This window comes from Pongo pygmaeus, chromosome 5, assembly GCF_028885625.2.
Source record: "Pongo pygmaeus isolate AG05252 chromosome 5, NHGRI_mPonPyg2-v2.0_pri, whole genome shotgun sequence".
In the NCBI taxonomy this organism is placed as follows: Eukaryota; Metazoa; Chordata; class Mammalia; order Primates; family Hominidae; genus Pongo; species Pongo pygmaeus.
The window spans coordinates 121,137,529-121,154,552 of NC_072378.2; positions in this window are offsets into that span (position 1 = coordinate 121,137,529).

Genomic DNA, 17,024 nt, shown 5'->3' on the forward strand with positions numbered 1-17,024 from the left:
GGGGCTGAGTTATGAGGTATGAAAAACAATCTATTCATTAAGTTAATTATCAGTATGAAAGGAAATTAGGAGTTGGTTATCCATAAATAAATAAGCATATGAACTTTGAATCTTAATTGAAGATTACTAAACAATGAAACTATATAAACATTTAATTTCTCTATTTCCTGAAGTAGCAGGAATCTCTCTCCTCTTAAAAAGCTTAAAATAATCAATAGATAAAAGATTGAGGTGGGTAGATGGATTACTTGAGATCAGGAAGTCAAGACCAGCCTGGCCAACACAGTGAAACCCCCTCCCTACTAAAAATACAAAAATCAGCCAGGCATGGTCGTGTGTGCCTGTAGTCCCAGCCTTTTGGGAGGCTGAGGCAGGGGAATCACTTGAACCCAGGAGGCAGAGGTTGCAGTGAGCTGAGATCACGCCACTGCACTCCAGCCTGGGCAACAGAGTGAGTCTCTGCCTCAAAAAAAAAAATAAATAAATAAATAAATAATTCAAGAAAATATATTTTTGTTGTTATTTTTCAGAATATCGGTCTTTTAGAGAGTGAAGTCAAAAGACTAATCATCTCTTGGATGCCAGACATTTGTGTGGTTTTGGTTGATGTTAAAAAATAAACTAGGCTTAAAAACATAAAGCAACAGGCCTTTACTGACCATCTAGTGTGAGCCTGGTCCTATGCTAAATATTCCAAAATCATCCTATTTCATTTGATTTCATCAAGAGACTGAAGAAAGATTTTGCTCTTTAGATCCACAGGTCAGATCTCTTACACAGTCATGAGAAACTAAAATGGATTTGACTCGTTATACATACTAACAGCAGCAATAATTTAAATGTATTTAGGTTTTTTTAAAGATTTGATTTTTTAAATAATTTTTTATCAATCTACATAAAACATATGGCCAAGTTGACTACATTGTTAACAGTTGTATCTAACCTGCAGGCACAGAATCAATGTATAGGAAATATTAAAGAGTTAACTAGTAAAACTATTGCAGCAGGTAGTAGATGTGTATTAGTCTGTTCACACGGCTAATAAAGACATACCCAACCAGACGTGGTGGCTCACGCCTGTAATCCCAGCACTTTGGGAGGCCGAGGCAGGTGGATTACGAGGTCAGGAGTTCGAGACGAGCCTAGCCAAGATGGTGAAACCCCATCTCTACTAAAAATACAAAAATTAGTCAGGTGTGGTGGTACACGCCTGTAGTCCCAGGTGCTTGGAAGGCTGAGGCAGGAGAATCGTTTGAACCCAGGAGGTGGAGGTTGCGGTGAGCTGAGATCGTGCCATTGCACTCCAGCCTGGGTGACAAGAGCGAAACTCTGTCTGAAAAAAAAAAAAGCCATAACCAAGACTGGGTAATTTATCAAGAAAAAAGGTTTAATGGACTCACAGTTCCACATAGCTGGGGAGGCCTCACAATCATGGTGGAAGGCAAATGAGGAGCAAAGTCACATCTTACATGGCATCAGGCAAGATAACTTATATAGGGGAACTCCCCTTTGTAAAACCATCAGAACTTGTGAGACTTATTCACTATCACGAAAACAGCATGGGAAAGAACCTACCTCCATGATTCAATTACCTTCCGCCAGATCCCTCCTACAACATATGGGAATTATGGGATGAGATTCAAGATGAGATTTGGGTGGGGACACAGCCAAACCATATCGGGGTGTGTGACAAGAAGTGTGTAATCAAATATTCCATCCAACAAAGGAATAGCTCCCAATTACTTTGGTGTAGTGAAGATATATTCATTAACTATGTTTTCTTCTTTTCTGTATTCTCCATGCTTTGGCATCCGGGCCTTGAAGACTAGGGGAGACTGCCCCCCTGAGGGCTAGCCAATTCTTAGAGATACCAAATGACTTACCCAGGAGCATGCCTTTGATTTGCAAACCAACCAATCCAGACCCCATACCTCAATCATCTATTTTATCTAATTCTCACACACCAAGCCAATGTTCCCTGTTTCATAATCACCCCAAGGTCAGGTACTATACAACTAGGGGCCACTCATATAGCCCAGAGTCTACCGAAATTATTCAAACTATCCAATCCTAAACCTGTACAGCTGCTTACCCTGCCTCTCTCACTGCATCCCACAACAATCACAATAAAGGTTCTGATCCATGCATTCCCCCTGCTCCCTCTGTCTCCTGATCAACTTCGGTGCTTCTCCATGTGGCCTTGAATGGCTTGTTGTGCCCCTACTCTTGGAAGCTATAAGTAACAAACTACCTTTTCAATGGCAATTTTCTCCTGATCTGTTGGCCTCACCATATCTGAAAGAAAACAAAATTTCAGGTGCATTTTAAAACAGAGTAATTTTTAAGTAACAGTCAGTTCTGAAGATGTTCTCTTCTACCCAAAATGTCAAGCAGCATAGGTTTAGATATAAGTCAGGGTCCTCCAGAGAAACAGAATGAATAGGATATGGCTCTATCTATCTATCTATCTATCTATCTATCTATCTATCTATCTATCTGATATATATTACATATTTATATATATACACACATATATTTATGGAGAGAGAGATATATTGATTATTAGGAATTAGCTCATGAAATTCTGGAAGGTGGAAAGTCCACCATCTGCTTCATGCCACCTGGAGACCCAAGAAAGCCAGTGGTGTGATTCAGTCCCAATCAGAAGGCCTGAGAACAACGGGAGCCAGTGATTAAGTAAATCTCATTCTGAAAGCAGGAAGAGATGAGATGAGCTATTCCAGCTCAAACAGTGAGGGAGGAAAAAGGTGAATTTCTCCTTACTCCACCTTTTATTCTATTCGGGCCCTCCACAGATTGGATGATGCCCACCTACATTGGGGAGGGCAGGCTACCTTATTAAATCCACCAATTCAAATGCCAGTCTCATCCAGAAACACCCTTACAGACACACACACAAACAATGTTTATCCTGAGCACCCCATAACTCACTCAAGTTGACACATAAAATAACCCATCACAAGGGGTAAAAATATCTTCCCATTCCACCACTGCAGCTCTTTGCAACAGAGAACTACTGAAGAAAGGCTAAAAGGTCACAGCAAAGTTCAGAAAAGCCATTCCTGGAGTAAATGTGTAACCAGTTGTAAGGATCTTTTTCAAAGAATATTGGCAACTTCCCTACATTTTTTTGTAGTTGCAACCAGTGGTATCTAAAATTATATAAATATACTCAATAAAAACTATGTACTAAGGATTTAATGTGTGTAATTCGAGCATTTACAAAAGAAGACAGAATTTGCTGTAATTTGTACAAAAGCCTTGGTGCAGTTAGGCAATAGATAATGCAGAACTCAGAAGCATATCATTGGAGAATACTTAAGTAAAATCATGAAAGAAAAAGGGGCATTTTCTGAGAATTGAAGAAGGAAATGTCCCATGATTCTAATAGGAAGGGCTTGGAAGAAAACATCAGAACCATAATCAATATGAATTATATATAGTTCTCCTTCCACAGCATGGGTTTAGATGCTTCATTGCCTTTAGTTATAATCAGCTTTTCAGGTCTTTTAAAAAACAGCTGCAAAAGCAGTGGACCCAATTGACAACTATGGTCATGATACTATACTAGTACTCCGTCTAAACATACCAGGTAGGCATTTCATTCATCTATGCTGCCTTAAAAATATAATTCCATCTATGTACCAGTAATTTTGTTCAATTCCTTCATTTTTATCCATTAAATTGCCAGAGAATAAGGAAGAGGAAGAGAAGAAGGCTATCTGGGAATAGTCAGATTTATTGATTAGATACACTGTATTTACAATTAATTTGATTTACTGACTTGACTAGTTCATGTATTTATTTGTTTATTCACTAGCAAATATAGATGGAGCACCACTTTGTGCTAAGCACTCTGCCAACTTCTAGGTAGCAATAATAGACAAACTAAGCATGTTCTTTTTAATTTAGGGTCTATTCGGAGAAGCAGACGTTAAAAAAGCAAACTCACAGAAACAATCTAGAATCGTGGTAATTGCTATAAAGAAAAGGAAAAGTCCTATGAAAGAGAAGAGTCAGGAGGCTGTGTAGACATATTCTGCATCAGAAATTAATCAGTCACATAAATGAGCTGATGTTACAGAATATTTTTTAAATAATTAAATTTTTGTATTTCATAAGTCATGTTTTGCTTTTTGGAGATTTTGCTGGTAAAATCCACTCAATTTGACAGCTCCTTTTCTCTTTCTGTTTTTTCTTCCTACCAAATAGGGGTTTTCTGATTATTTTAAAATTTTTTGTCTCAGAACAGCTTGACTTAAGATTTCCCCAAGCATTTTATCGGGCAAGAGATGACATAAATTATTCATTTTATAAATGTCTTGCTAAGGTATTCTACCAATACCCATAGGAATATATGTTTTAGAGCTTATTTTCTAGTCCAATAAAAATTAATCTCTACATGGGCATTACAGGCTATGTCATTCAGAACTTGTTTATATGATATGTTAGTATTTCTGTGGTGTATTGAGCTTATATTTCTGTTTAGGTAACCAATAATTTAAAAAACAAAGATTTTTATTTTATTTTAGTTAATTAGACATGGGGTCTTGCTATATTGCCCAGGCTGAAACACAATGGCTAGTCACAGGCATGATCATAGCATATTACAACCTCAAACTCTGGCCTCAAGTGATCCTCCCACTTCAGCCTCCCAAGTAGCTGGGACCACAGTTGCATGCCACCACACCTGAACAAGAATCTTAATAACAATAATAATAATGATAAAGTGTCCCATAATTTAATACTTATTTAGAAGATCTATATAATTACATGCTTTTAACCAGAAGAGAATACACAGTATAACATTTATTAAGCCTTTACACTATGGTATGCACTGTGAATCTTCTGATCAAATACAGTTTGATTAGGCAAGCTTAAAAATATTTTCATATTACCAATATTTTACCTGTGCATGTGTGCATATCTTTAACAGGAGAATTATTTATAATCATATTTAGTATAATGACTAATATACTTAATTTCATTACTTCAATATTAATTCATATATGCTTATTAGCTATTTTCAGCATTTTTTCCCCCTCGTGGCAGCACTGAAATGTAGTATTATATCCACAGTCAAAAGAGAGTTGAGGTTCTGATTTTGATGGGAATGCTTCATGCATGTTTTCATCTTTGAGTGGGATTTGGTTTTATCATGTTAAGAAAACATCTTTCTAGTTTACAGAACCTTTATATCAGGACTTGATGTCAAATTTTATCAAATCTATTTGGCACTGTTAAAATAATTACATTTAATTTTTCTTTGATTTACTGATAAACTGAGCTGTGAGTTTCTAATATTGACCATTTGCCTATGCCTGAAATAAAAGCTTCTTGATCATAACATGGTGTTCTTTTAGCATGTGGTGAGTTTTCAATTGTATTATTTTATTTGTGCTTTTACATCTATAATCATGAGAGAAATTAGTTTGCTTTTCATGCTTTCTCAGGTTTGGGTAACAAAAAAGTAGCACTTGTGGCATCTTTATATAAATTCCCACTGTCTGGGGTAGACTGTGCAGGGCTCACAGCTGGTAAGCAGGATATAATAGACTATATTCAACACCTACTGCTGCTCACACCCTTGGCCAGGGTCTCCTGGGCAGTAAACTTTGATATGTTGTGACCCCAGTATCGAGGTTACATTCACTTCCTTAAGTTTGGCAACTTCTCTTCTTTTTGTGTTTATCCTTTGTCTTTCATGACATGAATAATCTTGAAGAATATGGCCAGCTACGTTACAGAATATCCCTCAGTGTGTGTTTTCTGATTTTTCTTTTTGATTTTATTTAGATTATGCATTTCAGCTGAAATAGTACAGTGATGCTATGTACATATGTCATTCAGAGGCACATGATATTCACTGCTTACTGAGGATGTTAATTTTGATCAGTTGTTGACTATTTTCTGCACAGCATTAAGTTTTTTAAATTTTTTATTAGTAAATAATTTGTGGAAAGACACAGTCATGCTTAGCTTAACAACAGGAATATGTTCTGAGTAATATGTTGTTAGGCAATTGTGTCATTGTGTGAATATCACAGAGTGTACTTACACAAACCTAGCCTCTATAGCCTGCTACACACCTAGGCTACATAGTATAGGCTATTGCTCCTGAACTACAAACCTGTATAGCACGTTACCATACTGAATACTGTAGGTGACTATAACACAATGGTATTTATGTATCTAAACATCTAAGAACAAAAAGATACAGTAAAAATACAGTATCATAATTTTATGGAATCACTGGTGCATGTGTGGTGGGTCCATTGTTGGTCCAATGGTCCAAAACATTGTTAAGCAGTGCATGACTGTATTTTGGGACTATGTAAATACATGTTCCTCATTAAATTTCCCCACTCTCAGAATCTATTAATTATTCTTTTTGTTGGAAACCTGAATTCATTTTTATCATTATGGTTGTAAAGTGGTGATGTTTTAATTCCCATCATTTCTTTTTTGGTTGTCATTCTGCTATTGTTATTCTCAAGACAAAAAAAAAAAAAAAAAAAAAAGAACTTTCATTTGAGCAAGTTCTCAACCTGTCTGTACCTCAGCTTCCTTATCTCCAGGATGGTCAAGAACTATATCTCTTAGGGTTTCTGTGAAATTGAAAGAAGATAATGTATATAAGTAAATTAACATAATGGCTATTATAAAGTAGCATGCAATAAACGTTAGTTTCCCGATCTACTCTTTCCAACATAAGTTTTTAATTTATTTACTTTAAAAGTTCTTGCCTCTTTAATGTATAATAGATATTCTAATAAATAATAACATTCTAATAAAATGATTTCTAGATAAAAATACTTCAGCAAATCATGTGATTTCATCCTCCTTGATTTAAGCAAATTGTTAATATGACCATTTGTTGAAACAATTGCAGATTCATTTGACACTAATCTTTGGAGTTTCCTGATTAGTAAATGTGGGGTTTCCACAATTCTGTAATGCAGCTGTTATTGGAAAAGTCAGTACAAAGTTCAGCTGCAGTCTTGGAAATAGATTTCATTGTGTTTTATTTTTAGATGGCTCTTTAATTTCTGTTCCCTTTCTAAAGAAAGACTCAATTTTACTGTCCCTGGTATGTATTATTTCCATTCTCTTGGCTCAATATTTTCTATTATTTATTTTTCCAAGTATAAAATTTCATTTGTGGTAGACCCTGGGGTCATGGTTATCAGAAACAAACAACTGAAATAGATATGTGGATGAGATTGGACTCACATACCATATTGGTTGGCAAACTACAGCAAGCCAATAAGGGGTTTTAGGACATATATTTTAAAGGTCCCAGAATCATTGTAGATATCAAGGATCTCTGAATCCCCTTTCAATTTGCCTTGGGTCCTTTGCTAACATGCCACACAAATCAGTCAACATAGTCTTTAAACTTTCACTACCCCTCTAGTTTTATGAATGTGAGCCTGGGGAAAATATGTTCCTGCCTCACCTGTCTCTTTTCCTAAAAGTCATACCCATTGGGTAATGAGTGAATACACTGGGTATTCTTTTTAATAAAGAAATATTTTGTGCCAAAGTGACCATTTCAGTTGTTCCTATGCTATCTGATTACTAAAAGAAATATATAAAAGGGGCTACTTCCCACTTAGACATTCTAAAATGTTACCTCAAAAGATAGCCCACTACCAATCATATTATCAATTTCCTGCCAATCCCACTATAATCAAACTTTTTTCTTTCAACTAATTTATCCCCCTGTTAAATTCCAATTCTTTCCCAACTTTACCACTAAATGCTCCCTCTATAAAATTAGCAGTCCCATTCATACCAAGTTGTAGTAACTGGAGTTAATGTGGCATAAAGAGAGCCTTAGTCTCCTTCCGTACCTGATTTAACTTGATCAATGAATCCCCCTTTGTCTTATTCATGTCAGGTTTACACTTGCTTGGGTCTTGCTTCTACTCAGTCATCCTCACTTGAGCCAGGGTACTGATCGCTGACCTCCTAAGAGAACTATCGTTATCTAAAGAGTTCTTCCACACTGCCTCCTTCCCATATTCATTGGAACCTTGTGGTCTCCTTTCAAGCCCAGACCAAATGGTCATCTTCCATTCCCACTGTAAAATAGGAGTTGAAAGCTTTACTCCTCTCCCAGGAGCCAGCTCTAGACCTGATAGTCTAACTTTTACTCCCTCATTCCTGCTGGCCATAAAAAGGAAAGTGGGACCCACAGGGTATCATCAATTTATATTTCAAAATAATATAATTCTTCCCTATCCCACAACAAGACAAAGTTCAAGCCCTTTCCACAAGTGAAAATTAACGGAGAAACCAAAAACAAAAACATTTAACAGTTCAGCTAAATGTGTACACACACGAAATCTCTTCATTTTTTTTAGCTGTTGTTGGGAAACTCTTAAGCAGATACCAGCTAAGCATGTGGTACTTTGTATTTCAATCAATTTGATTAAAAGGATGGAGGGACACTCATCAACATACGCCAAGATACATGAGCCTACAATAATAGAGCACCCTGGTCCTTGAGGATTCTGCAGTCAGCTTCCTTTATAGCTCCAGATTCCCATGGTACAAATGTAAGTGACCTGGCAGCATTCTGTTAAAAGTGTTTTATGCCCTTTGCCCTCAGAAGACAAACACATTCACTTTAGCCTTTGCACCAGAATATAGCAAGCTGGACACCAATGTCTCCCCAGGCATAAGGAATTATTACTCCGTCTCCATTCTCTGGAGGAATAATACAGTGCCCACAGAATCCATGGGACTTAAATAAATATTTGCTAAAAATAACACTGGTATTTGGAATTCATTATTAGGGACTTGTTGTAATGTATTTTTCAGACTGTTCCTCGGATAAATCTTCTGACTACCCCCTGATGAGCAGAAGAAGTGCAGCAACTCTTAAATTGACATGATTAACCTAAATTGTAGGTTGTCACCATGTTCCATGCTATATATCTTTTTCGGCTTTGAGGCTAACAAGCCTTTCGTAGAAAAATACAAAAATGCCATGCATTTTATCACTTTAACACATGATTATTTATTGCATCACTTCACTTGAATCCCAGGAGTTAGATCTGCATACATAACTCTGGAATCATCGACATAAACTGTAAACCACTATACAAATATAAGCATCCTCATTGCCATCATCACCACCATCATCCTCATCATCATTATTCATAAAATCTGTTCTTTTTCCCTCCAGTGTCTCCCTATGAATCACCATTTCCTCTCCGGTACACAATCACTGTCCTTCTGGACCCTCATTGCCTCATGCCTGAATATCACAATGCATTTGTAACAACTTTTCTAACTCCGTGATCTCCCAGCCCCCAATTCATCTCATACAAGACTATCAGATGCAGCTCTCTAAAAATCTGCATTTACTATGTTTGAAATGCTCTAATTCATTCAATATTCACTTATTGAGAACATACCATGTAGAAACATTCACTATGAGGGAAGCAAAGATGAACAAGACAAGAGAGCAAAATATGTATACACAAATTACTATAGTCCTAGGCAGAACTGAGAGCTGATAGAACAGAATTAAAACACAGTTCTATGCAAACTCAGAGATGGTAGGATTTAATTCTCATTGAGTACATTTGGAAAGGTGTAATTGAGGTGGTGGGATCTGGAGGCAGCTTCAAAGAAAATAATAAATTTTTTGAACGGTAGAGATAGGAAAACCTATAGGAGGAGAAAAATGTGAGCTAAGATACAAAAGCAGATCATAGGTTATATATTTTATATATATATATAAAATATATATTATATATATATTTACAGCAATGCCATGATTACACTGAAAATGTAGTGTGTGTGTTTCCTACACCAATTTCTACTGTAGATTTATAGATCACATATCCTCCTCGACCCGCCCACCCTTCATCAGCCAGTACCCACATTATAAATAACAAGGGGAGAGCTGAAAAAATGGAAGAAAATTAAGATTCCCTTACCTTTTTATCACCTGTTAGTTTTTTGTTTTTTGTTTCTTTTTAATTTTGCCAGACCAAACATTTTAACTTACCTTAAGGTGGGACAAAGCTGTTTCCAACAGACCCTTAGTTCTTCAGAAAAAAGCAAAAAGTAATTCTGCTGACTAGTTAGGAAAAAGCTGAGGACAGTTGTTTTCCTTATAAGTTGATTTTCTTGCTACTCTGCCAATTTAATCTAATAACCTACCTCTGCTTCTAAAAGTCACAAGCAGCCATAGCCACCTCCAAACAAGAAACAGGTCATGTTTTCTTTTTGGTGCTGTCATTTGCCTTGCAGTTTACTGCCCCAACTCTGACGCCAGTTGCTCCCACTGCCTAGTCTCTAGTTGCTATGTATTTGTGTTTATAAAAGTATAGTATAGGAAATACCCAATAATTTGTTTTATTTTGTTTGATGAGTCTTGTTTTATGTGTTTCCCTGATTATGAATCACTATGATTATAGTGATTTGGGGGGATAATACCAAAACCTATGTTTTTATCAGGCATCCCAGAAGAATTCAAGCAAGAGCAATTCATTGTTTGAATTGAATTTCTGGCTGCTGAATGAAGACAAAACTTATGTAAAAAGGCTAAAGTTAAGTACAGAAAAGATAAGAAATCCTGCTCTTGGAGCTCCATATTAGCCAAATGACAGAAATCTGACTTCTGACTAAGTTTTAAAAAAAAATGTTTAAGTCCTTAACTGTGAATTCTTCAGTGTTATGCGAAACCCTGTCTCTACCAAAAATACAAAAAAATTAGCTGGACGTAATGGTGCACACCTGTGGTCCCGGCTACACAGGAGACTGAGGTGGGAGGATCACCTGAGCCTGGGAGGCGGAGGTTGTGGTGCACTGAGATCACACCACTGCACTCCAGCCTGGGCAACACAGTGAAGCACCATCTCAAAACCTCCCCCTGCCAAAAACAAAACAAAACAAACAAACAAAAAAGAAATCTAAAAAAACTAACCCCTTCTTTGCTCAGGAACTGAAAACCACCTTTGTAAAGCTAATGAAAGGCCACAAGAAAAAGGTTATGGGAGGCGTCTGAACTTTGTCACCTAGGCTGGAGTACAGAGGCATGACCTTGGCTCACTGTAGCCTCTGCCTCCTGGACTCAGGAGATCCTTTCACCTCAGCCTCCTGAGTAGTGGGAACTACAGGTGTGCACCACAACCGAAACCCCTGCCCAGGTATTTTTTTGTGTTTTTGGTAGAGAGGGGGTTCTGCCATGTTGCTCAGGCTGGTCTTGAACTCCTGGCCTCAAATGATCCGCCCACTTCAGCCTGCAAAATGCTGGGACTATAGGTCTGAGCCAACATGCTGGCCCAGCGTTGTATATTAAACAAGATCAACAAAAAGTCCAATTCATTCTCACAATAGTGGCTAAAAGAATATTCCTCTGTTACCATCTTGCTGACTCTTCTTCGGCTTTCTGATTTTTCTCTTTGTATCTCATGTTATTTTTATTCATCAGCATCTGCACCTCATACCCGCTACTGCTTCAGGGCTCTTCCTGGAGCTGCTTCTTGGCCTTTCCTCATATCAATGCTTTAAAAAACTGTATTTAATGCTGGGTGCGATGGCTCACGCCTGTAATCCCAGCATTGTAAAAGGGTAAAACCCTTTTATTGTAAAAGGGTAAAACCATTTACAATAGCTTCAAATAAAATAAAATACAAGAGGTAAACTTAGCCAAAAAAGTAAAATATCTCTACAATGAAATCTGTAAAACATTAATAAGAGAAATTGAAGAGGACACAAAAAAATGGAAACATAGTCCCTATTTATGGATTGGAAGAATCAATATTGTTAAAAACATCAATACTATGCAAAGCAATCTACAGATTCATAGCAATCCCTATCAGAATACCAATGACATTCTTCAGAGAAATAAAAACAGTAATATTAAAATTTATATGGAAACACACGCACACAAAATAATAGCTAAACCAATCCTGCGCAAACAGAACAAAGCTGGAGGCATTGCACTACCTGACTTTGAAATAAACTACAAAGACATAATAACAAAAACAGTATGGTACTGGCATAAAAACAAACAAATAGACCAAGAGAACAGATCAAAGAACCCAGAAATAAATCCATGCATTTACAGTCAACACACTTTTGATAAAGGGACCAAGATCATACATTGTAGAAAGAACAGTCTCCTCAATAAGTGGTGCTAGAAAAACTAGATATCCATATGCCGAAGAATAAAATTAGACCTCTATCTCTTGCCATATACAAAAAATCAAATTAAAGTGGATTAAATAGTTAAATGTAAGACCTGAAACTGAAAATACTAGAAGAAAATATTGGGGAAACAATCTAGGACATTGGTCTGAGCAAAGATTTCTTGTGTAAGAACTCAAAAGCATAGGCAATGAAAGCAAACATGGACAAATGGGACCACAGCAAGCTAAAAAGGTTCTCCACAGCAAAGGAAACAATCAACAAAGTGAAGATACCACCTACAAATGGGAGAAAATATTTGCAAACTACCTATCTGACAAGAGATTAATAACCAGAATATACAAGGAACTCAAATAACTCAATAGTAAAAAAAAAACAAATAATCCAATTTAAAAATGAGCCAAAAATATGAATATGCATTTCTCAAAAGAAGACATACAAATGGCCAAGAGCCATATCAAGAAAATGCTCAATATCACTGCTCATCAGAGAAAGGCAAAACTACAATGAGATACCATATCACCCCAGCGAAAATGGCTTTTATCAAAAAGATAGTCAATAATAGATACTGGTGAGGATGTGGAGAAAAGGGAATGCTTGTACATTGTTGGTGGGAATACAAATGAGTACAGTCACTATGGAAAACAGTATGGCAGTTTCTCAGAAAACTAAAAATAGAACCATCACATGATCCCATATGATCCAGCAATCCCATTGGTGGGTATATATCCAAAAGAAAAGAAATCAGTATATGGAAGAGATATCTGCACTCCCATGTTTATTGCAGCACTATTCACAATAGCCAATATATGGAATTAACCTACATGTCCATCAACGGATGAATAAACAAAATATGGTGCATATTCACAAGACAATATTATTCTGCTATAGAAAAGAATAAAATTCTGTTATTTGCAGAAACTTAGATGAAACTGAAGGACATTATGTTAAATGAAATAAGCCAGGCACAGAAACAGAAATATCACATGTTCTCATTTATCTCTGGAAGCTGAAAATTTTGATCTCATAGAGATAGAGAGTAGAATGATGGTTATCAGAGGCTGCAAAGGGTAGTGGGGAGGGGTGAACAAAGATGGCTTGGTTAATAGGTACAAAAATACAGTTAGATATAAGGAATATGATCTAGTGTTTGGTAGCACAATAGAGTGACTATAGTTAACAATGATTTATTGTGTATTTCAAAATAGCTAGGAGAATAGAATTGGAGTGTTAATAACACAAAGAAATGATAAATGTTTAAGGTGATGGATATTTTAATTACAATTTGATCATTATACATTGTATGCTTGTCTCAAAATATCACATGTACCCCATAATTATGTGCAACTACCATGTATCCATAAAAATTTTAAAATTTTAAAAATTATGAGACACAAAATATCAGCAAGAAAAATAGATCCATTGTCAAAAAATTAAGCAGTCAACAGAACTAGATCCAGAGATGGTCCAGATAATGGTACAACCAGATAAAGACTTTAAAATGAATATGGGCTGGGCACAGTGGCTCACACCTATAATCCCAAAGCTTTAGGAGGCCAAGGCAAGAGGATCACTTGAGGCTAAGAGTTCCAGAGCAGCACTGGGCAACATAGCAAGACCCCATATCTTCAAAACATTTAAATTTTAGCCAGATGTAGTGGCATATGCCTATAGTCCTAGCTACTTGGGAGGCAGAGGCAGGAGGATTGCTTGAACCCAGGAGTTCGAGGTTACAGTGAGCTATGATCGCACCACTGCACTCTGGCCTGGGTGACAGAGAAAGACCCTGCCTCAAATAAATAAATTAATTTAATTTAATGAATATGATTAGTATGTTAAAAGCTAGATGAAATGGGCAAACTCTTAGAAAGAACTGATAATAGATAATCATAATAGCTCTATATCTACTAAAGAAATTAAAGACTCCTCCAAAGAAAACTCTAGACCAAAACGGCTTCACAGAATGAAATCAACCAAAAATTTAGGAAAGAATTAATATAAATTTTAGATCACCTCTTTAAGAAAGTCGACAAGGCTTAACACTTGACAACTCATTTTATTAGGCCAGGATAAACCTATCACCAATACCAGAAAAACACTGCAAAAAAACACACAAAGATATACTTTATAAATATAGATGTAAAAAAATATAAATAATCAAATCTAAACACAGTGTTTAAAATTACTAGCAGTCCAATCCAGCAACATACAAAAAGGATAATACAACACAATTCAGTTAGCTTATCCTAGGAAAGCAAAGTTGGTTCAACATTAAAACTTCAATTAATTTAGTTCATCATATTAACATACTAAGAAAGCAAAAGTAATATATGACTATCTTGATTGATGCAGAAAAAAACATTTGACAAAATTCAACATCCATTCACACAACAATTCCTAACTTGAAACATAAGGGAATTCTTCAGTCTTAAAAAGAACATGTGTGAAATACTACAGAACACATACAATGGTGAAAGACTGAATATTTTCTCCCTAAGATCATAAAAAAGACAAGTTGATCCACCCTCACCACTCCTAATCAACACTGAATTGGAGTAAATTTGCACATTCATGCATGTGGGAACACACATACATACACACACACACACACACGCACACCATACAGGTTGGAAAGAAGGAAGTATAACTCTCTCTCTCTTCACAGACTGCATGATTGTTTACATAGAGAATCCCAGGAAATCCACAATAATGTTACTATAGCAAATTTGTTTATAATATCAAAAAGCTGGAAATAGTTAAATGTCCATTAATTGGTGAATGAATAAACAAATTGTGGTGCATAAACGCAAAAGAATATTCCTTATCAACATCAAGTAAAAATAATTGATACATGCAACATGGATAAACCTCAAAATCATTATGACCAGGAAAAGAAGTCAGACATGAAAAGCTGCATATTGTAAAATTCTTTTTATAAGACATTCTAAAATTTTTACAAAAAGCAAAACAAGTTTAGAAAATGGATCAATGCTTGCCAGCAGCTGGGGCTAGAAAGAAGAGATTGACTGCAAAGAAGCATGAGTGAACTTTTTGGGGTAATGGATATATGCTATATCTTAATTGTGGTGGTGGTTATGGTAACTGTGTAAATCTGTCAAAATTCATTGTTTACTCTAAAAGGTATATTTTAGGGTCTTTAAATTGTACCTTAATAAATATAGCTTTTAAATGAAAGATGACTAGGACAGTCTCTGTATCATGGAGTTTGCAATTTAGTGTTGGAGACAGATAAATGAACTAATGATAATATAATGTGTTAAAGGTAGCATTTCAACAAATATTTCATTCAACATGCATTTGTGGAGGTCATACTAAGTGCTAAGCACTGTTTTAGTCCTTAAGATACATCAGCAAAAAAAACCAAAATGTTTAAATGAAGTTTACATTGTATTGAGGGCACATGTATAATAAGTTTAAAAAAATAAATTATAATATATTAAGTAATAAGTGCTATCAAAAAAGGAAAATTACTACAGGGTAAGGGAGATAGGAATATGAAGGTGGAGGAGGTAAAGGTCTTGTTGCAATGTAAAATCAGGTGGTAAGCGTAAATTGCATTGAGAAAGTGATATTGGAGCAAAGAAATGTGAGCCATGTAAACCACGGGAAAGCATGTTCGAGGCAGAGGTAAAATCCCATGAACTGGCCAATGAATTTGGTGAGAGAATGTGTGATGTGTTCCAGGAATAGCGAGTAGGTCTGGAACAGAGTGAGCAAGGCAGAGAATAGTAGAAAATGAGGTTAGAAAGGTCATAGGAAGGTGAATTGTGTGGGACCTTTATAGACCGTTGTAAGTGATACAGTTTGGCTGTGCCCCACCCAAATCTCATCTTAAATTGTACTTTCCATGATCTCCACGTGTCATGGGAGGAACCAGGTGGAGATAATTTTGAATCATGGGAGCTGTTTCCACCATCCTGTTCTCATGTAGTGACTTAGTTCTCATGAGATCTGATGGTTTTATAAGGGGCTTCCTCCTTCACTCATTCTCCCTTTCCTGCTGCCCTGTGAAGAGGTGACTTCCTCAATGATTGTAAGTTTCCTGAGGCCTCACCAGCCTCAGGAACTGTGAGTCAGTTAAACCTATTTTTTTTTTTGTATAAATTACCCAATCTCAGCTATGTCCTTATAGCAACCTGAGAATGGACTAATACAGTAAGGATTGGGGTTTCTATCCTGTCAAATGGGAGACATTGAAATCAACCTAAATGCCTATCAATGACAGATTAGATACAGTGTGGTACATACACACCATAGAATACTTTGCAGCCATAAAAAAGAATGAGATCACGTCTTTTGTGGGAACATGCATGGAGCTGGAGGCTATTATCCTTAGCAAATTAATGCAGGAACAGAAAACCAAATACCACATGTTCTCACTTGTAAGTGGGAGCTAAATGATGACAACTCATGGACACAAAGAAGGGAACAACAGACACTGGGGCCTACTTGAGGGTGGAAGGTGGGAGGAGGGACAGGAGCAGAAAAAATAACTATTGGGTACTTGGTTTAGTACCTGCGTAATAAAATAATCTGTACAACAAACCCCCATGACACGAGTTTACCTATATAACAAACTTGCACTGTACCCCCAAATCTAAAATAAAAGTTAAAAAAAGAAAATTTGTTTTATTTTGTAAATTTCTATATTTAATAATTTTATAATTTTAAGTTACAAAATAAAATATAATTCCAACTGTACAGCAACACAAACAATGCAAAATTACAAAACTGGTAACAAATAACTTCTGTCCATTGCAGAATCTTGAGAGGAATATATCATGATCTGACTTTCATTTTGAAAGGAC